The following is a 24,175-nucleotide window of genomic DNA, read 5'->3' on the forward strand; positions in this document are numbered from 1 at the left end:
GTCCGGCATTTTTCTATTAACCAAATAATTTCACGATTTCTTAGAATGCATCACTATTACGAGAAACGTAGACAATGAGAGAAAAATGTGTCTCCGGCGGTCTTTAGTAGGTACACTGTCAGTTTCTTGTAAACAAAAAAATGCTTAGGTGCATTTGTTTATTTGCTATGAATATTAATTATATTATTGTAGTACCATTGCATGCTAAATTCTGTATTGCATCTCGCTAACGTCCATACCACGTTGAAAACACCGGTACTCGTCCGATCACCGAAGTCAAGCAACGTCGGGCGTGGTCAGTACTTGGATGGGTGACCGCCTGGGAACACCACGTGATGTTGGCTTTTTGCAATTTCTTGGAAAAAAAACGACATGTAATTGAAATTATTGCGGCGCTCATTTGTGAATTTTTTTTAATGATTATATGCTACACACACTTAACGTGAGTTTTTATCTCTACCTGGTACTAATATAACCCAACTATCGTAAAAAAATCGTACTATTAAAATGAAATTATTCGATGTTTCTAAACGCATATTTTTAAGCCCTGTGTTAAGAAAGTCTTAGCACATTTTGATTCAGAAAATGAGCCTTTTATCATATCCTTCCGATTCCTTGAAATCCCCAGAGCCCAGGATCACATTAAGAATGCAGGGCGGCGATATCCGGCCCTCAATGAAGACTAATTGCCGGTATCCAAAGCTGGAGCCATGAATTAGGTATCGGATTGTGATTTCTCTCCTTAGGTATTCGCACAGGAAATATACATACATATATTACCGAGGCGATAGCTTTACGTGTTATTTGTCTTTGAAGATGAAGATTTTTATACAACTAAAAAACCGATCAAAACTACACCGAGGGGTAAGATTTAAGCTACATTTCGCGGCAGTTATCTTTGTAAATAATAGTGCGTTTTATTTGGTACTAGTGGTCCCGCAGTAGTCGAAATTCGACTATAATTAATTGAAATTATAAATTTGAACCATAGATATCATACTTCATTTATTTGAACATTATTATGGTTATATTGTCAAAGACTATACTTCTATAATGACAGATTTCACCAAGACTACTCTATAGACAAATAATATTAAACAATATTAACCTATTTTCAATTTGACCACAGACTTTAAGCATTAAATAAAGTTTGACAATAAACAAAGGGTATATACCTACCTATATAACTAGTCAGGTCATAAGTATTGTCACACAGTAAAAACTTTTCTTTTAGAATGCTGGCCACAAAAAAGTTTATTGAATTGGAATTTCGAATTGTTCATGAAAATAAAAAATGAATACTTTTAGAATTTTACTCATTTTTAAATATGGAGTGGACGCTTAAAGAAGACTGTGTTGCAGTTATTGCGTTGCATCGTTGCGGTTACGCGCTAATTCAAATTTTTAACATACTGAAAAATTTGAATATAACCAAAAGATTCGTTTATCGTACCATCAAACGATACAATGAAGACTCTAGTGTAGATGACAGGTCAAGAAGTGGTCGCCCTCGGTCTGTTAGGACTCCAGCAGTGATAAAAGCTGTGAAGGCGCGAATTCAAAGAAATCCCAAACGTAAGCAGAAACTGTTGGCCCTTCAGATGGGGTTAAGCAGAACCACGGTGAAAAGGGTGTTAAATGAAGACTTAGGGCTTCGGGAATATCGAAGAAAAACAGGACATCGTTTGAATGCTCGTCTAATGGACCTGAGACTGAAGAGATGCCGCGCTTTGTTGAAGCGGTACGCGGGAAAAAAATATCGGGAAATCCTTTTTTCAGATGAAAAAATTTTTACCGTAGAAGAGAGCTACAACAAACAAAATGATAAGGTGTACGCACACAGTAGTGAAGAAGCGAGCAACCGTATTCCGCGTGTCCAACGAGGTCATTTTCCATCCTCGCTCATGGTATGGTTGGGAGTTTCTTATTGGGGCTTAACAGAGGTACATTTTTGTGAGAAAGGTGTAAAAACGAATGCAGCTATATATCAAAATACAGTCCTGACGAACCTTGTGGAACCTGTTTCTCATACCATGTTCAATAACAGGCACTGAGTATTCCAACAAGATTCGGCGCCAGCTCATAGAGCGAAGAGCACACAAGACTGGCTGGCGGCTTGAAATCGACTTCATCCGGCACGAAGACTGGCCCTCCTCCAGTCCCGATTTGAATCCGTTAGATTACAAGATATGGCAACACTTGGAGGAAAAGGCGTGCTCAAAGCCTCATCCCAATTTGGAGTCACTCAAGACATCCTTGATTAAGGCAGCCGCCGATATTGACATGGACCTCGTTCGTGCTGCAATAGACGACTGGCCGCGCAGATTGAAGGCCTGTATTCAAAATCACGGAGGTCATTTTGAATAAACTTTAGTGTCATAAGAATCTATGTTTTGTTAAGTTCATTTTGGTATATGAATGGTTCCATAATGAATAAACTTGTTTCAATTATTTTACATTAAACATGTGACAGAATTTATGACCTGACTAGGTACATATGTGTGGGTGTCAAATACAGGCAGTGTGTATAATGTTTTCTTTATTGATTTAATGTATCTTTTATGCATTATTTAAAAAAAAAATATTAGCATTGTGCACTCCTTCTCTATATTTTCTATAAGTGTGGGAAATTTCAAACCCCTCCGTCCGCGCAATTGTCGTAAAAAGGGGTACAAAGTTTTTGCCTCACGTATTAATATATAGATTAGCATCAACAATTCGAGGTTTTTATTTGAACTTCAATGCTTCAATGAAGCTTACTTCATCAAATAGCTGAAGAAGTTTTTTGTTATGATGTTTTTTAATAATAATAAATTTTAAACTTTTAATGACTCTTCTGTAAAGTAACAAAAAGGTCGCTTGAACAATATGGCCTTTCATCCCTCCATATTATTATGATCCTTTAAGAAATTCAATGAATAAAAACATCGAAACCCCGAAGGGACATTAAAGTTTTTATGTTTTAAAAGAATCACGTAGGTACTATATTTTTATTGTAAGATTTATGGACCGTCTTCGCCCGAAGGTACAGACTGGCAAAAGTAAGTGCACACGTTGAAGTATTGACTCGTTACGAACGTTTAAAATACCACTATTAGTCACAGGAAATCGATAAATTTAATATGTTTTAAAAGGAATATTCATTTTTCGACTCTGATGGTTACTAATAGCGTAATACGAATTCTCTCTTGTAATGTAAATTCTCCAATGAATCATTAAGTCGAATTTTATATTTTTTTGCCTACTTATTGCCAGTAGCTTTGAGGGGCTATTCTGGCTTCATCTATCCATTAACGGTGATTTTAGGTACCTCAAGCACTTTCATCGTCGTCGCCGAACCCGTCGCTTGCGACGAAGGGCGCGGCGAGCAAATTAACCCATAGACACAGGCCACTGAGTTTCTCGCCGAATCTTTTCTGTGGGTCGCTTTTTCGATCCGGTGCTAGATTCTGCGAAGCACTGCTCCTGCTAGGGCTAATGTTAGCAACACTCCCGTTTTGAGCCCCGTGAGCTCACTTACACGTCAAGGAGAAGCTGAAATAGCCTCTCAAGGTTATCAGCATAGGTAGGGAGAAAAAAAAACTGGCTTCACCTCAATTATTGGACGGTGCTTCACTGAATCCACCATAAGATTAGATCGCAGATAACAGTATTTTCAGTCTGTAAAGCCAAACAAACCTCTGCATTATACAGCTCTTCAATTGAATTATGACGTAATATTATCCTTTCTTTATTCATTCCGATGAAACGGATACTGTTTTAAAACATCAAAAGGATTCATGTTGATTTCATTTGGTTTTTTTTATTAAGCCGCCATATTCCGATATCGTGTTAATAAAACCAAATTAACTGTCTCCTGTCCATTTGGTAATTAGGTTTTGCAATTCAGCCGTCGATGTATATAGTTAGTTTACAATTAAAACAAAATATCAAAGTATTTTAAAACAAATTGAATTCGTTTTGAATAGTTTTATTTGTAAAATTTAAATTACAATGGTAAACAATGTCGGCATTGAGACCGGCGCGCTTTTAAGTATACTTTTAAAAGCTTCTGATTAATAAAATCTTTTAAATTGGTTGATTATTCGATTTAATATATCTATCTATCTTTTAGTCCACAGCCGTCCACTGCTGGACATAGGCCTCCCCAAATCTTGCCATAACGACCCGGCTTGCGCTGGTTGCATCCAGACTTTGAATAGGGCGTCCGTCCACCTTTTGAGAGACTTATCCACGCTACATCTTCCGTTCCGTGGTTACCACTCGAGTGCATTCCGGCCCGTGATCTAGTAAATTGCTGACATAAAAATGATATTAACCGTCAAAAAAAAAAGATACTTCTCAATTCGACATTTTTTTATGATGTGTTTGTGAACGTTTTTGACTGAACCGATTTTGATGATGAATCGTATGTTATGGCGAAAGCTGGCGCTTTTCATGTGGTCCCGTTTAAATTTTATTAAGCTCTGAAGATGACTCCGGATCATCTTTAATAATGCATATTTAATTGACTTGATGATATTTTCATTGTATGTAATTGAAATTGGTAATAGTTTTTTGTTAAAATATTGTATTATTATCATTATGAAGATGAGCGTTTGCAAACAAGCATATAACGGACAAAGGTTTATTTATGATTTTACTCTTTATGATTTGTTTAAATATTGATGCTTTCAAAATAGTGTGACATCATCGAGTGATGTAATGGTTATGATTATGGTTAGACGTAGAAGGAATGTAACATACGAAATTCTCCAAGCTAACAACTTTGATTTAATAATTATTGTGTGTTGTATATATAGAATTGCCTTCTTAGAAATGACGGTTCGAAGAAGAATTAACATTGAGCAGTATAATAATATGTTGGCACAGCTGCCACATTCATAGTAAAAACTTAGATTCGCCACAAATAAATATTGAACATGGATCAATTAGTTATTTTTGTGGATTTTTTAAATAGGCTCGTTTATTTAAATCTAATGAAATTCTCACTTCACACAAGCAATATTGATGAGTCGAAAACCAAAAAAAATTTAGACATATACATATAATTAAATGTTTAAATGTTTTAATTGCTAATTTTAATTTTAATTTTACTAACATAGTTCTAAGTATTATTCTACTTACAACATATGGACTTAAGAGGGTCTGAATTAAATGAATTTTAATTTATTTTATTTTTTATTTTATATACAACGTAATTGCCGCCACCCAACTTGAGACATGAGTTGTAAGGTCTCACTTTTAACAACGGCTGCCCCATCCTTCAAACCGAAACGCATTACTGCTTCACAGCAGAAATAGGCAGGGTGGTGGTACCTGGGTAGGTACCACCGCACGGGTGTGCGGCCTAACAAGACGTCCTACCCCCAGTAATTACACAAACTATAATTTTGCTGGTTTGAATTTTATCACACGATGTTATTTCTTTACCGTGGAAGTCAATCGTGAACGTTTGTTAAGTACGTATTTCATTAGAAAAATTGGTACCCGCCTGCGGGATTCGAACACCGGTGCATCGCTACATACGAATACACCGAACGTCTTATCCTTTAGGCCACGACGAATTTAGAAGTATTCGAAAGTATTAGAATAGATATATTCGAAATTACGAAAATAATTGTTTAATTAATGTTAATGTTTAATAAATTATTATTAAGGTTAAGCAACATACATATTCGGTCCACTTGATGATGGTGAGTGGTCACCGTCGCCCATGGACGTCAGGAATGCCATGAGCGAAGCTAAGCCGCTGCCTATCTATTGTTTTTTTTTTTTGTAAGCCGTAAAAATAATTTTATCAATCTTTGGAATCTTGAGAGAAAGTTTCAGTTGCATTGGAATAATGGCTATTACGGCATTTTGATCGGAGTACGTGCTTGCACTACGACAGTAGTCAATGACGCATGGCCAATTCAAACATCAGGGATTAAAAAAATAATTATGGAGTGTAGCAGTATAGGCTACTAATATTTTGGGACTAGTATCTGATCGAACCATAGCTAAGGGACTTTTATTGACCATTACAAATAAACTATTGAACTTGTCACATTAACATTTTAATAAAAGAAGGCAATTGTTTTTGACAAAAATATAAGATTTAAGATATTACATTATATGATACTATAAATATTAAAGTATTTCAACATTCACGTATGAAAATCACTTACGCGAATAAACTGATATGAATAATTCATCAATAATTCTCAGAAAAAAACTCGTATTCATGTTCAATACAAAAATAAGTAAATCTGAGATAAAAATGAAACTTATTGAATATTGTATGTGTTTTTTTTTGTTCACTTGAAAATTTATGTTACTTTGACATAAAATATACGCATTATGTTGTGCATATTTATGATAATTTGAGAAAAGTCGAAATATTATGATATATTATTATTATATTATATGTATTAGTCGAACTATCGATAACACAAGATATAAAGTAATATATTAATTGTATTTTATTTTAATATAAAAAAATACCCTAACTTTCAAATAGAAACTCTGAAATACCAAGAAGTGTTAGAAATAGAAATAGATATGTTTGATCGTATCAAACTTTGAATGAGCTAGATACCTACTTATTATGGGCAAATAATCTCATGGCCCACTAGGCGTTACGGCCTTACAGGAGCCCATGGACATCACAGCCTTAATCTCACCAGCCGCCTTGAGACATGAGGTCGAAATCTCAAATGTATTGTTTTAAAACTGTCCCACCCTCCAAACGGGAATGCATCAAAGCTGTGTGTCAAAAGATGGTAGGTAGGTGGTATCTACCAGCCCGGGAGTACAAATCACGTATTTTAGTAATAAATACCTGTTGGCGATAGCAGTACACTTTTTTTTTTTATTGCCCTTGTAGGCAGACGAGCATACAGCCCACCTGATGGTGAGTGGTTACCGTAGTCCATAGACTTCAGCAATGCCAGGGACAGAGCCAAGCCGCTGCCTATCGCTTAATACTCTCCAAGCCCACTGAGTTTCTCGCCGGATCTTCTCAGTGGGTCGCGTTTCCGATCCGGTGGTAGATTCTGCGAAGCACGGCTCTTGCTAGGGTTCGTGTTAGCAACATCGTCAGGTTGAGCCCCGTGAGCTCACCTACTAAAGTTAGGGTTACGCTGACATAGCCTCTCAAGGCTATCAGCTTAGGTAGGAAAAAAAAAAAAAAAAAATACTCTCCACAAGCCTCGTTTGAAGAAAGATATGTCATAACGCTCGGGAAACACCATGGAGGGGAGCTCATTCCATAGCCGGATGGTACGTGGCAAAAAAGATCTCTGGAAACGCACTGTGGATGACCGCAGTGGCTCCAGGTAGTATGGATGAACTCTACTCCGGTGGCGGGCGGTGCGATGGTAAAAACGAGATGCCGGTATCATCTCGAACAATTCCTCAGAGCACTCCCCATGGAACATACGGTACAAAATACAGAGGAAACCGAAGTCCCTCCGCAGCCCTAGAGGTTCCAGTACAGTACAGTAGTCATACAACGTTGCTGTCCATTCTCCCTTGAAACCCCTGATCCGCTTTCTAGAGTACCTACCCACGAAAAGATATGGATAATGCTATTCTAAGCCAGCTAAATACTTCTTTGTTCAGGATCGGTTTGGTTATAGCTTATATAGAACAAAAAACATTCTCTAAATGTCAATAATATAATAGCCTATATCAATTAAGTAAATGGATGCAATAATTTACTTGGTATCCCAATATCGGGTCAGAGGAGAGCGACAAAACTATTTATAACTGTCCGTTAGTATATTAATCATTCTATCATACATGTATGTACCAAGTCTCTAATGGATTCATTTTCATATTGGACTTTTTGGCGGCAACGCGAGGAGTGTAATTGCGTGAATTGTTAGTGCATGCTTAGACGTATAATGATCATCATAGTTGGTAACTCTTGGCAGAGCAGTAGTAGTCATGTGGAATCCGTGTCTATTATATCCTTGACAGCTATTCTCCACAATACGCGAACTGAGGCTTGACACACACACTTGTTAAATAAGGTTTTGGTAAGGTTTTTCACTTGATCAGTCCAGCGCACGAAGCCTCGTCCACGAGGTCTTTTACCGTTCATCCTACCCTACTTTCTCAATGTACGCACAATAATGGTGGCTTATTAACAGTTTAGCAGATGTGAAGTACACAGGTGTGTGAAAAAGAAATTAAGTCGCTAGACTTGACTTCTCCAATGTCTCCAGAAAGCCCACTGAACTCTTAGTAAATAACCACCACTTGTTTCAGACTTTATTTTATCCCATTTTATTTAATTTCATTCCGATTGATTAAAGTCTTAAATTAATCAACTTCAGTTTATTTCGCTTCATCTTATTTCTAATATCACACAATATTAATGTCTCTATTGCTTACCTACTGACAGTAGCTTCGAGGACTATTCTGTCTTCACTAGGTGCTCATGAGGCTCAACCTGAGAGACTGCTAACATCTGCCCTAGCAAGAGCGTTTATATGCATTTTCAACTAAAGATTTTTATAAACTTGGCACTAGCAAACAATGGCATCGCAAGAAGTCAGTTGCCATACTTAAAAAAAGAGGGTATTCGTGTCAGTGTGACGTTAAATTTGACCACATACTAAGCAATAACAAAAGTTTGACAATAAACAAAGAGTATGTGTGTGTGTCAAATACATGCTAATGTGTGTAGTGTTTTTCAAAGTTGTGAGTACAATTGAGGCTTACATTACATATATCACTAATCTAAGCTTAAGTCGGGTGTATGAACTTTGGACATGAATAGTATTATCAAACCTACTACTGTAATAACTGCTTACAGTAAAACTAAGGACCGTATAAAAACTAAAAGACGAGTTTAATTTGCACAAAATCGAATAAAGTACAGAATTTATGGCTTGGTCTCTAATTAGCTTCCTGGTTAGGACAATCTAGCGAAAGTTAAAATCGTCGAGAGAACAATTACAGAGGATAAAGTTAGGTGTTTAATGTTGCGCCGGGAAATTGAACACTTTCGTCGTTTTGCTATATATTTCTAGGCTTCAATTTAGAACTTGGGTTTGGAATTACAGTTTAGAATATAACATATACAGTTTATTTTGTACTGGTGGTAGGACCTCTTAAAGTTAAAAGAAACATGTGAGTCCGCGCGGGTGGGTACCACCGCCCTGCCTATTTCTGCCGTGAAGCAGTGATGCGTTTCGGCTTGAAGGGTGGGGTAGCCGTTGTAACCATACTGAGATCTTAGAACTTATATCTCAAGGTGGGTGGCGCATTTACGTTGTAGATGTCTATGGGCTCCAATAACCACTTAACACCAGGTGGGCTGTGAGCTCGTCCAACCATCTAAGCAATAAAAAAAAATAAAAAAAATCAAGAATAATTTTGCGTATTCATTACAACTTACTTGCCTATATATATATCGCACATAAATATATTTTATACACAAACAGCATGAAAATTTCCAAGAGTAAAAGCCGAAATAAACTTATTTTGGTAAATTAATTACTTAACTTTAAATGGAGTGTTTTAATGCGACCGCTCAAAATATTCAACTTCGACCTTTCGTGACCTCGAGTAAAGGTCACTGTAATTTCGTTACGGCATTTCACGTTGACATCCTAAAAACATTATTGAAAAGTGCCAGATGAAGATTCTAAGAATTACTTCTACTGTGAAAGTTGAAACTATTGTGAAGCATTCAAATTTAATAAAATCCAACCATTAATGTAAAAAATCTTTCTATCAGCCAACAGACTTCCACTGCTGGACATAGCCCCCGAGTCTCGCCAAAGCGATAATCCTACACTGCTTGCATCGAGCAAATTTTTCTACCGTGAAGCAGTAATGCGTTTCGGTTTGAAGGGCGAGGCAGCCGTTGTAACTATACTGAGACCTTAGAACTTATATCTCAAGGTGGGTGGCGAATTTACGTTGTAGATGTCTATGGGCTCCATCCAGTAACCACTTAATCTAAGCAAACCACATCGAAGCAATAAAAAAATAAAAAAAAGGAATTCCCGTGATCTGCAACAGTATATTACCAATATATGGTAAACACATCTATACATGCGGCAGGTAGTGGCTTGGCTCTGCCCTTGGCATTGCTGAAGTCAATGGGCGACGGTAACCACTCACCATCAGATGGGCGGTATGCTTGTCTGTCTGGAATGATTCCCTGTGTTATTGGTACCATACACTGACGTCCATGCGTTTAAATACATATACACATATATAGATAATAGACACACATATAAAGAGAAAACAAACCTGTTCATCACACAATGTTTGCTCAATGTTTTTTTTTTTTTTTTTTTTGTTTATGATTGAAAGTTTACTGGTGGCCCGGAGGCCTTTCCAGTTTCACCAGGACAGGTGGGCGAGCAAAGGCTTAGCCAAGAGGGGTGGGATTTGCTAACAACTGCCCGAGCGCCTCCGAAGGAGACCTAACAACTCAAGAGCAATTGTTTCGCGAATGAATCTACTACCGGATCGGAATCGCGACCCGCTGAGAAGATCCGGCGAGAAACTCAGCGGGCTGATGCATGGGTTAGGTTGCACGTCGACCTCTTTGTCGAGTTCGACGAGTACGGTTACCGGGGTCCCTAAGCCTGCCCCTAGTATTAGAGCTGAAGGCATCTAATGCAAAGGTTATTGGATCTGATGGATCCGTAAGGACGTGTCTAGGGCGTCGACGGTGACTGGCTCCTGCATGATCAGGATTCGGGGAGTAGTCAGCGGCGGCAACGATAAGGCGATTATCATGACGCATAGCCTTATCGAAGTATCGTTCCGACGCTGACTTCATGTATTTCCGAATTGGTTCGAGGCCCAGGTCGTCGTGTAGGTCAACGTTCCTCACGAACCACGGAGCCCCGACAGCTAACCTGCAAAAGCGGGATTGTAGGGATTGGAGGGTGTCTATGTGTGTGCGGGCCGCGTGAGCGAACACCACACTCGCGTAAGTCATGACGGGCCTTATGCAAGTTTTGTAAAGTGTCACCTTGTTCCGAAGGGACATTTTACTCCGCTTACAGATCATGGGGTAGAGTCTACCGAGAATAAACGCGGCACGGTCACGGACTGATTTTATATGCGGGCGGAATGTCATCGATGCATCCAGGGTAACGCCCAGGTACTTCACCTTCCTGGCCCAGGGTATGGGTTGTCTAAAGAGAGTAATCGGGGGTGTGAGATTCCTCCTCCTAATCCGGGAGGAAATCCGTGTGGAGCTTCCCCTCTGAAATAGCACCGCAGTACTTTTCGCTGGGTTGATGTCTATGCGCCATTTTCGGAACCACTGTCCTAGGGCTAGGGCTGCGCTCTGAAGCTTCTTCGCGATTAGGGACTTATTTCTACTAGAATAGTAAACAGTCGTGTCATCGGCGAATAAAGCTAAATGGGTCGGCGGCGACCGGGGAATATCGTTGACGAATAAGCTAAATAGGAGGGGTGAGAGGACAGAGCCTTGCGGGACTCCAGCTGTGAGAGGTCGTGGGGAGGAGCGGGTTCCCTCGACTCGATATCGAAAAGAGCGGTTCGACAAGAAGTCCCGTATGATGAGCACGAGACTATCCGGCACGCCCATGTTGAATAGTTTGAAAATCAAACCGTTGTGCCAGACTTTGTCGAACGCTTTTGCGACATCGAAGAAGAGAGCTCCCGTGTATAACGGTTTTGGTCGATTAAGCCCCACAAGAATGTGCTCCGTGAGGCGGTGCACCTGTTGAACGCATGAGTGATTTGTACGGAATCCGAATTGTTCATCGATGAGAATGCGCTTGGATGAGACGAAGTCTCTGAGGCGTTTGTAGAGCAGACGCTCATACAGTTTGCCTAGAGACATGAGGAGGCTAATCGGGCGGTAGCTCGTCGGATGATTTTTTGGTTTACCGGGTTTATGTATGCCGATAACGTCCGCTTCTTTCCACACCGCGGGAAAGATACAGTTCGCCATAGCGGCATTGAAAATAGATGCCAACATCACGATGAGTTGGACGGGTAGAAGTTTAATAACGCGGTTAGATATACCGTCGGAACCGGGAGCCTTGCGAGGACGTAGGTCTTTGCTCAATGTGGGAATCGAACCCACGGCCCTCAGCACACGGTCAAGGGCGTTAGCTACTGCCCCACCGAGTCAGTGAATATTGACTGATTGATATAGAATATATTATTAATGGTGTTATTTCGTTGTTCAACAAACTTTATTTAACACTTAAAGAACCCTTTACAAATCTCAATTCACTTGTTCCGCTTCAGGTGATCCGTTCGCTGTTTCACTTTGAGTAAAACCGATTACTAACTGCCTTCGTGTCATCTCTGCAACGATTTTATAGTCGACACGACAAGTCTAGACTTATCGAGAACATTCCCGATAGGACGAGTCGTTTCCGTTATTTGATAATAGAGCGGGCTACACTTCTCGAGCCTTCTCGATATTACTAGTTCTTTTCATATTCGTTTCTGCTATCTAATGATAGATGGCGCTACTCTTACCGGCGTAACAATATTACTGATACAAAGCAGCTATGTAATTTGATTCAAATAGTGGGTACAACCCCTACATTATATCTACCAGCGGTTCTCAATCGTGTCGCGGCACATTGATGTCTCACTAGCCCCTGTCGAGTGTGTTCCCAGATTTACTAATACGATATTTTTATCTGACCCAGGGTAATTGCATCTTTGGGACATACCAGATAAACATAGAACTATTATTCTCTAGACTGCTCACTATACAACTACATACAAAAGACTAAAAATGAGACACTTATCGAGTTTTTTTTAGCTTGTCAATTTGACGTATAGGGACCAATATTGTTTTGAACTAAATCTTGAAAGGTGCTACTTTTTTTTTTTTATTCCTTAGATGAGTGGACGAGCTCACATCCCACCTGGTGTTAAGTGGTTACTGGAGCCCATAGACATCTACAACGTAAGTGCGCCACCCACCTTGAGATATAAGATCTAAGGTCTCAGTATAGTTACAACGGTTGCCCCACCCTTCAAACCGAAACGCATTACTACTTCACGGCAGAAATAGGCAGGGCGGTGGTACCTACCCGTGCGGACTCACAAGAGGTTCTACCACCAGTAAAGGTTGAGTATCGTCGGCTTCCATTATGGCTTTTAATTCCTCGTTGTTGACTTTAGTTTTCGGGCGACTACGAGGTTCATTTTTGGATAAAATATTTCCTTGTCGGAAGCGTTCAACCCAATAACGAGTCGTGCATTCGTTTGTAATGATTCTTCTGTATATGACATTAATGTTGTCAGCTGTTTGAGTGGCATTGCTACAGCAACATATCTTGTATTTTATAATTAATTACTCGAATTTGTATCGTGTTCATTTTTTTGTTGCTTTAGTGGATGGACTAGCTCACGGAACACCTGATGTTAAATGGTTACCGGAGCTCATAGACTTTTACAACCTAAATGCCGCCGCGTACCTTGAGATATGAGTTCTAAGTAATAATAAAATCTAATAAAAATAAAAAAATTCCGAGCGCTATGACAATGACATGTCCTTCTTTAAGCGAAGCTTGTTGAGAGTACTCAATGATAGGCAGCGGCTTGGCTCTGCCCCTGGCATTGCTGACGTCCATGAACGCCGGTAGCCGCTTACTATCAGGTGGTACCGTATGCTCGTCTCCCTACAAAGACAATAAAAAAAATGGCGACTTCATAGGTAAAAATGTACTCTAATAATAATATTATGTACTATTGTTACGCCGGTAAGAGTAGCGCCATCTATCGCCGAATAGCCGAACGAATATAGAAGGATCTAGTAGCATTTAGAACGCTCGAGAAGTACAACGCCATCTATTGTCAGATAGTGGAAACATACAATACTCGACTTATCTGGAATATAGCAGTCAGTCAGTAATCGGAACTACTCAGCGAAACAGCAAACGGATCACCTGAAGCGAAGCGGAAGTAGCGAATTGAGAATTTTAAAGTGTTTGTGAAGTGTTTTAAGTTTAAGTTTGATTATTTTTTAAATATTGTTACGCACTGGTGATCGGGTTAAATAAAATTCCACCAAAGTACAACTACAAACTGCATTCAACATTTAGAACACTTAAAACACTCGACAAAACCTTTAAAATTCTCAAATCGCTTTTTCCGCTTCGCTTCAGGTGATCCGTTCGCTGCTTCGCTTCGAGTAGTTCCGATTACTAACTGACTGCATGCCATCTCTGCAACGCTTTTATAGCCGAGACGAAATCCCTAGAATCGTCGAGAATATTCTACAAAAGTCTAGTATTGTGAGTTTCCGCTATCTGACAATAGATGGCGTTTTAGTTCTCGAGCGTTCTACGTGCTACTAGATCCTTCGATATTTGTTCGACTATTCGGCGATAGATGGCGTTACTGTTACTGGCGTAACAATATGATTTCTCTTTAACTAGTTGCCTATCAACTTTACTGTCCATTTATTCTAGTTACACAACGTTGGAGCACCCCGCTCACGACCTTAATTCCCATCAGCGATTCGTTGCTGCAGGCGTCGAGAGGTCATTAATATCCTAGCGATCGAGCACAACAAAACAGTGTATAATTCTGAAAAGAGTCTGAACTGAAAAGAGTTATTATAATAATAACACCCTGAGTATAATTTACGCGGAATTAGAATATCTCCACTGACGACCTCACAAACATTTCGTAAGAAGAAAATTAATCTTTTCTCGGAACGACTCGTCTGACGCATAAGTAAATACCGGAAAATTTTAGACAATACAACATGATTGGGCACCCTATTAAAATCCAAGTCGCGATTAAAGTGATGCTACCACGAATCGGCGATACAGAAAGAGTTGCACGAATAAGCTGGATTCGCTAATGTGTGTCTTCTGATTAATAGAAACAAATACCATTATCGCGTAATGCCGTCATTGATTTTCTTCTAAGTACAAGGTAATACGATAGTACCTACTAGCCGGCACGGTCATAAGATACCCGACTAAATTTGGAAGCAAAAAAGAACATTTCATAGTGAATTAATACGTATTATTCTATGTTAAAATAATCATAGTGAAATCGCGCATAGTTGCGTTTGCATTCATACTGTTTATTAGAATAACAAGCGGTCGAAAAGGAGTGAACCATAAAACAGTTGTTATTATGAGAAGTTGCATCTGATTCGTCCGACCGTTGAGTCAAACGCATTTCCAATATACAGCGTCATATTTAGTCAAAAAAGAAGACGACAAACATTTTTTAGCGCAAATATAACTAGATTTTATTGGAAAACTAGCTGTACCCGTCCACTTCGCTGGGCATTTGACATTAACATTATTATTTCTCACCCCCACAAAGATTCTCATCAATAACGCCCCCGCAACTGATGTAGGGAGGCAAACACTCATATAAATATTAGCCTATCCATTAAGTACATGTATTTTCTACATGGATACCAAGTTTCAAGTCAATCGAATGCATGGTTCAGTAATTATAACGGAACATCCGTAAAAACACTGTAGATTTATATATTAGTATATAGATAAGAAAATAATTTTTTTTTTAATGATTTCATGACCTGGTTACTAAGACCTTTAGGTCAAGACTTATTTTAATTTTAATGATACGTAACTTTTTTATATGAAAATGATATTATGAAATGAAATGAAGTTGATTATTATGAAACATGGCATGAAGTGAAATGAAAACGAAATGAAATGACATGAAATGAGATGATATGGGATGAAATATAATCTCAGTAAAATGGTGGTCATTTACTAAGATTTTTTCAGTGGACTTTTTGAAGGATCTCGAGAAGCTACGTCCAGCGGCTTTGTTTCATTTTCCTACATTTGTGCACTTTCACAGATATTAAACAGTTAATAAACCACCATTATTATACATTTAAACCCGAAGAAACACTAAATAGACAAAATAAAACAAATCACACAACTTCACTCCTCGCGTTCCCGCCAAAAAGTCCATAATAAAATAAATGTGACAACGATCACATAGTTACAATTAGTTTGCACGCAACGTAGTGCACGATAATTGTTGAGTGTTAACGCTATGGCATTAAAGTTAAATAAAAATTAGAAGAATTGCAGCGAGATTTTGAAAACATTTTTCTAAATCCACGACCATTATGTGATAGTGCATTACAGTTTCTTTTTCTCAGTTATCCGAAAAACTCTCAGAAGTGTAATGGTATTGAAACTAAGAAAAATAAAACATAATAAATATAAGAATCTTCCATACGAAGAACTGAGGTGCATTGTTTTCTTATCACCTAAAATGTTTTTCTTTAAATTGTATATGTTTTTTTGAATTTATACTCTAGTCTATTACTTATTTTTATAAGATACTAACTGACCCGGCAGACTTCGTAGTGCCTCAATCGATAAATAAAAGACCTAAACTTCTGTATAAACTTAAAACAAACAAAAGAAATCCGTCCGACGGTGGACACATCAAAGGAAAAACAAAATTGTTATTTTTATTTAATTTCGAGCATTTTCATATTTATCTACCTTCTAAAACTTCTCTGGACTTCCACAAATATAATAATTCAAGACCAAAATTAGCCAAATCAGTCCAGCCGTTCTCGAGTTTTAGCGAGACTAACAAACAGCAATTCATTTTTCTATATTATATATAGATAAGTAATTGCGACGGTAATGGTAGAGCTAGATACATGTGTATACAATCACGATACAACATAAACTTTGATAAGGTCTGTGTTTTTTTACACACACTTTAATAACCACTTTTGGGAGTGAAGCAGTAATGCGTTTCGGTTTGAAGGGTGGGACAGTCGTTGTAACTATACTGAGACTTAGGACTCATATCTCAAGGCGGGTGGCGCCGTTTACATTATAGATGTCTATGGGCTCCGGTAACCACTTACTGGGCTGTGAGCTCGCTCCCTTAATGCAATAATAAATAAAAAGGGAGACACACCGAATAGTCTAAACATTCGTATCGAACGATAAGCTTAAGTTGAAAATCGTGTGTCCTTGGAAACGGTGTTAATGCAAACAGTTTACCCATTACAAAGGTTTCACGTTGGGAGGAGCAGCGGTTGAGGTTTCCGTGAAATTTCCCTCAATTCAACATTCGGGCTGGTGATGGAAATTTCGACTTTAGTAATTTTAGCTGTTCACGTTATTGTTTCCAATTAAATCCTTTGGAGTGTTTCTCCTTCAGCAAATAAAGCTCCACGATGCTCATTAGCTTTGTCTGATTTAAAGACTTGAGTCGACGGCATAATTTTATCATTACCTAGTGGTCCCGCAGTAGCCGAAATTCGACTATAATTAATTGATATTATAATTTTTGAGATTATTATGGTTCTATAGTCAAAGACTATTATTATACTTCTTTAATCACAGATTTCGCCAAGACTACACTAAAGACAAAATATAATATTAAAGATAAACAATTGATATAAATAAATAATAATTGTACGTAAATAACCAACAGAATAATTAAGATAAACAATGTTTAATATTAACTACTAAGTTTGTATTAAAATAAGTCAAGATGATTGTATAAATACCGGCGGTTAGCATATTTCTGTTGCATTCGTAATCTACCCGTCGCAACGTGTAATAAAGAGAATATATTATTTCATGTGGATTTAAAGTGTCTCGATTGTCGCCGCCACCCTGAGGATCCTTTAATACAATATTAACCTATTCTCAATTCGACCACAGACTAAGCAATAACAAAAGTTTGACAATAAACAAAGAGTAAATGTATATGTGTGTGTCAAATGCATGGGAGTGTGTATAATATATATTTTATTTATTTAATGTATGATTCATCCATAATTTTAAAAAAATAGCATTTTGCAGTCCTTCTCTATAAGTGTGGGAAATATCATACTCCTCCGTCCGCGCAATTTTCGTAAAAAGGGGTACAAAGTTTTTGCTTCATGTATTAATATATAGATTATCATTGAAGACTTATGTCTATAGCTAACGCTTTGTTACGTTTTCAGAAGTAGCTTTCAACAAATGTGTACCGGCTGTGGATTGAATTCTTCTGAGTACTATAATAATAATTCTATAAGAATTAAAAACAATTTACACATGGTTATCCGGCCCCCATTTTGGATTCCTTGTGTAATGGGTACCAGAGACTGACAAACATACCTGTTTATAAGACAATGTTAGCTCGATGTGAGAATCAAACGACCCTCGGCGTAAATGTCAGGGGCGCTAATTATTGCACTACCAAGTCAGTCTACTATGATAAGTATTTCTGAGTTTTGGAAACATGCTTATATTTCGCGACTTCTCGTCCTTGAGTCGCATTCCACAGGTTTGAGGGTCGTGACCATATCCTCCCATTATTTTTCTCTGGATGATGTGTGATCGCCATCTTCCTCTGTTCTCGGCGGTGTATATGGCATCGTGGATTATGGTATCCAGAGTGGTGTATCTCAGCGGGTCGCGTTTCCAATCCGGTAGTAGATTCATTCGCAAAGCAGCTACTCTTGAGTTGTTAGGTCTCCTTTGGAGGCGCTCGAATAGCTGTTAACAAATCGCATCCCTCCTGGCTAAGCTCTTGCTTGTCCACCTGCCCTGGTAAAACTGGAAAGGGTAATCACTCAAACCAGTCAGATCAGTGCATTGGGTTGCGGCCACGAGATCTTTTACCTGCAATCTTGCCAGCTATTATCAATTTTACAAGATTGTCACCACTCTTTCTGGCAATCTCTTTCTCGCGACTACTCAGCATGAAATAGAGCGTAGATTTGTCTACCTACACAGGCAATAGTGTTTTCCACTCGTATATACACAGATAGGGAGAAATTACCAGCGAGCATGGAAAAAATCAGAAATCAACTGAAACAAAAGCCAAGATCAATATCTTTGAGTTACCAGTTACAGCACAACAAGTATAAATTCAAAAGGAACTCTCTTAGCTAAGATTTTAATTTAACTTGAACCATTCTTCTTAATTTGTTAGTGGAGTTTTTAAAGCTGAAGTTAAAGTGAGACGCATTAAATATTCAGTATGGTAACTTTCCTCTGATTAATGTCAGATGTTTTAACCTTACTTCTTTTGTTTTTTTTTCGGTTAGAACTTCATAACAAACACGATCTTTTTTTTTAATAGGCGCCATTTTGAAAATATTCCGGTGACGTACGCATTCTGTCGCCAAGTCAAATTTTGCTTGGGCTAGATAATTTTAATTCCAATTTCGAACTTTATTTTCAGTGAGTATGTGTTCGAAATGCAATTATTGCTCTGGAATTTTATTTTAACCCAAACATTTTGTCTAAATATTCGAATTTAATTTTTATACCCAAACGATGTAATATAGAGAAATATAATATGTACCTACTCTTAAATTGTAATTCAATTATAGACCTCCTACTACCACCAACAATAACCGTAATTATACAATATTGAAGATAACCAGTTCTCAATATAATAAAAAAAGATGTGTGGTATCGTGGGACACCAGATAGGAACGAAGTCCCTTATTGTAAAAATATTAATTTTAAGTTCTATTATATAGGTATAAAAAAAATAATTATTCGGGTATACATTTTTTATTATGATTTTTTTATTGATAAAAAAAACTGCTTTACAAAGTTATCAACTTTATGTTATTCACAATGATTTATAAAAAATATTTAATAATAATATACAAAGAAACAGCTATTTATATGAATAATAATAATAACCGTCATCACGTAGACACTGTGTAGCCATCACACTAAGACTATAACATCGTGAGTGATAGGACACACTACGGTCTTCTTCTGTCACGCGGCTGTCACTCAAACGCGATTGATGCTGCATTGACTCCGCTGCGCCGTAGTGTGTCCTATCTCTCCGACATACAGTTCAAAATTACTTATATTAATAAAATAAATTAAAAAAGTGTCGTGACAACTTTTCGTAAGAATTTTTTCCGTCTAGCCCCCTTTCACAACGCGCGATAAGGAACTTCGTTCCAATAACAATACACAATTCGAGACAGTTTAAGTGTCAAACAATCATTGCATGTAAGATCCCACAGAGTACTAAACATAAAATAATTCAGTTACAACATAAACGGGAAACTCCGAATCCATTTGTAACATAGATTCAGCGGTGATCTATTCTCGTTGCGCACGCAAATAAATCATTTGCCAATTTAATATACGCATATCTGTTGCCAGCATAGAGATTAATGTCTCTCGCGCTTTGTCATTGATTAACGTTTTTATCGCACGGTTAGGTAATCGACTACGAGGAATATAGAATTGTATTAAAATAGAGTACTTTTTATTGTTTATTGTTGTTTTTTTTTTTCACAATGGCTTCTAGAAATCGGCATTGCTCGTGACAGAGAAAATGATTGTAGTCAAAATTAGTTGCCGTTTTTGTAGCTAATAATCGAATTATTCGATAAAATAAAAACAGCTCTGCGTTGTTAAGTGAAGGAAAAACATGTTATGCCACTATCTCACTCACTCTCGACTGGTGAGTTATTTAATTAAAAATTTTAAAGAAAATTTTAAACGACCTTTTTTTTCCAAATAACGTTTCTCGATTCACTATTCACACTAATATAATACATTTCGTTCAATTTCATTCACTACCTCGAGCGGAAAATGAGAAATGTGTGTGTTGAGAACATTAATTGTTATAAAGAAGGGGATGTGGTAATTTCGATTTGTATTGTAGTTCCATGAACATTTGTAAATTAATTGATATATTTTTTTTTTCTTAAGCTAGCAGACTAACAATTGTCATACAAAGTAAGGTATTTAATTTGTGTAAAATTTGTAAATTTTGTTACGATGCCCAAAACAAGGGAAAATTAGAACCGGAACTATGTATGTATGTTTACGTTGTGGACGGAATTATTCGCAAAACTATCTAAGGTATTTGGTAGAGTTATCACAGAATACATTCATGAACGATGGTGACCATTCAAAAATGGTTACATTTTTATTATGTACTTTTTTATTGTCATTGTAGACAAAATATGAATGAATAATAAAATAGAAATATCCAAGTTTCAAATTAACTGATGCCATTCAGTTACGAAAGCCGGTTATGACGGTATGGGATTTTAACGACATGGATTGCCTAATTGCTGGTGGTTTGAGTACTTAATGTGTTTATCAAACATGTTGTACCAACTCTGACGAAAATACATTAGCCGTTTCACAAACCTCAAAAATAATAGTAAAGCAGCATTTAATTATTACGTCTTTATTATTCAAGTTAGTTAATAACAAAATAATCTGCAAGTAAACTACCGTTTACATAACTTTGGTACCTTCCTGTCCGAGTCTTAGCATCATGTGATAGTAACCCTTATATTTCTGTTGCGAAGCATTTTTGTTCTCCGGTTTTAAGGAGTTGGAAATTTCGACCTTTTTACTAGTGGCGCGGAGGCTGTTCCAGGTTCACCAGGATAGATGGGCGAGCAAAGGCTCAGCCAGGAGGGGTGGGATTTGCTAACAACTACCCGAGCGCCTCCAAAGGTGACCTAACAACTCAAATGTAGCTGCTTCGCGAATGAATTTACTACAGAATCGGAACCGCGACCAGCTAAGAAGATCTGGCGAGAAACTCAACGGGCTAATATTTAGATTAGGTTGCACGTCGAATTCTTTGTCGAGCTCAACGAGTACGGATGCCAGGGTCCCTACTCCTAGTGTTAGAGCTGAAGGCGTCTAATGCAAAGGCTATTGGATCTGATGGATCCGTAAGAACGTGTCTAGGGCGTCGACGGTGACTAGCTCCTGTGTGATCATAATTCGGGGAGTAGTCAGCGGCTCCAAAGATAATTTCGACCCGATATCCTAAAATGGGTGCCGGCATTAATGTGTCCATGTCAGTGGACTGCAATAACCATTCAAAAACAGATAGGTTGCGATGTCGTTTCCAGCAATTCACAACATCAAATAAAAAAACACGCACCTCCATAATTTCTATACTCTGGGCGAAAAAAACCTAAAGTCCTTTTTTACTGTTCGTTTAAACTAGCAAAGGATTCGTTAAATGAGTTTTCCGTTGGCACACTCAAATGTTTTCTTTTGTCTACGACACGTGGTTAAGGACGAGTATAATTAAATTTGATTTAAATACAATCCTTTACAATTACTTCGTTTTTTATTTATTTAACTGTCTAGGAATTAAGCGGATTTGAGAATATCAAAGTATTTTTTATTTTTATTGCTTAGATGGGTGGACGAGCTCACAGTCCACTTGGTGTAAAGTGGTTACTGGAGTCCATGGACATCTACAACGTAAATGCGCCACCCACCTTGAGATATAAGTTCTAAGATCTCAAGTATAGTTACAACGGCTGCCCCACCCTTTAAACCGAAACGTATTACTGCTTCACGGCAGAAATAGGCAGGGCGGTGCTACCCGCGCGGACTCACAAGAGGTCCCACCACCAGTAATTACGCAAATTATAATTTTGTGGGTTTCACTTTTATTACACGATGTTATTCCTTCATCGTGGAAGTCAATCGTGAACATTTGTTGAGTACGTAATTCATTAGAAAATTGGTACCCGGCTGGGATTCGAACACCGGTGCATCGCTCAACGTCTTAGCCTTTAGGCCACGACGACGTCGAAAGAACAGACTTCGACTGAAAAGAGGTCATGAAATCGCTGTACCTAAAGAAGACAAACTGTTCATATAAAAGTGAATTTAATGATGATAGGGCGCTTAGACGCGCGTGAATAGACATCACGTCTTACCTAATGCTATCGCACGGGAAACATATTTGTTTCTGTTTGTATTTCCGTAGTAAATTATTCTGATGTAATTATTGTTATTGAATATGTAGCCATATCAAACGGGCACCCGCTGTACTCAAATCAAGGGATGCGACTATGGGTACTTGCAAATGTTGTAAACCATTACCAATTACAAATTACATATGTATACATATATATATTATGTATACTTAACAAGTATTCACGCACGACTTCAAAATTGAATAATAGCATCGTAACAAAAAAATCAAATATTCAAAAATTTATGTAATTACTGATACTAGAGGTCGAGAGTAGTCGAAATTCGACTAAAATTTAATGGAATTGTAAGTTTGTACACTATTATGATTGTATTTTATACTTATATAATCACAAACTTCGCCAAGACTACACCATAAAAAATATTAACAAACAATATTTAATCTATTCTCAATTTGACAACAGACGTCAAGAACAAAAATTTGACAATAAATAGTATGCATGCGCGTGTGCGTCAAATACATGGTATGTAGTGTCTGTAATGTTTTCTTTATTGATTTAATGTATCTTTTATGCATTATTTAAAAAAAAATTAGCATTGTGCACTTCTCTATATTCTCTATAAGTGTGAAAAATTTCATACTCCTCCGTCCGCGCAATTTTCGTAAAAAGGGATACAAAGTTTTTGCTTCACGTATTAATATATAGATTTTCCGTAAAAAAAGTTATCATCGACCTGTCTATTTAAAGCGGTAATGTATTCCTCCAGTATCAGGGTGAGACAAATGGCTTACAATAAAAGTAACACTTCATCTTGAGCTCTCAAAATAATGGCTGCATTCTGGTTTCCTTGTAAATCGTCTTCAATAACTTAACACTTGGCCGGAAGCTTGTTCGAACTACAGCAAAAAATTAATAAGCCTAAGAAAATAAGTTTTTTTTTCAATTTAAAGTGTCCTCCAGTACGATAGATCGATGTTCATTCCCTTAAATTTCGGCATCTCTCGAGCAAGCCTCTTGTAAATTCATCCACCAAAAACCAATAAATTCAAAAAATCCCTCCGAAATATATGACAAACATTGTAAAGGTCAGCCGGTGGCAATATTTTATTCATCCCCATAAAATATTTATTGTAAAAACATTCTGAAAAAACGACACAAAACGCAATAATAACTAATGCGTAGGTACCCGCAATTTTTATTCCGATATACGGTTATAAAATCGAAATTTACATATAACAGCCGCCGTGCCGTTTGGATTCTTAAAAAAACGTCTCGTTTGAAGGATATATCAAGTGTTGTACTAACTAGACAGTTATATTAACCAATCTAATTCTACCACGAATTAGTCAATTAGTCAGTCAATCTGTGAATGGTGGGACAATGTAACATGATTGATGCTTCTTCCTCAACTCTCAAAGTGGGAGACTCCGATAATGACTTAGCATTGCCCTAAACACGCCATTTTGAGCCCTCCCGATCCATTAACAGTGCTTTTAGGTA

At 37.6% G+C, this 24,175-nt stretch overlaps 1 non-coding gene across 1 annotated transcript; it reads left to right on the top strand.

Annotated features, from left to right (window-relative positions):
* The first annotated feature begins 225 nt into the window (after positions 1–225).
* LOC114239516 (5S ribosomal RNA) lies at positions 226–344 on the top strand. The gene has a single exon (XR_003624445.2). It is a non-coding gene; the product is annotated as a 5S ribosomal RNA (ribosomal RNA).
* The last annotated feature ends 23,831 nt before the right edge of the window (positions 345–24,175 follow it).

This window comes from Bombyx mandarina, chromosome 07, assembly GCF_030267445.1.
Source record: "Bombyx mandarina strain Sakado chromosome 07, ASM3026744v2".
NCBI lineage: Eukaryota > Metazoa > Arthropoda > Insecta > Lepidoptera > Bombycidae > Bombyx > Bombyx mandarina.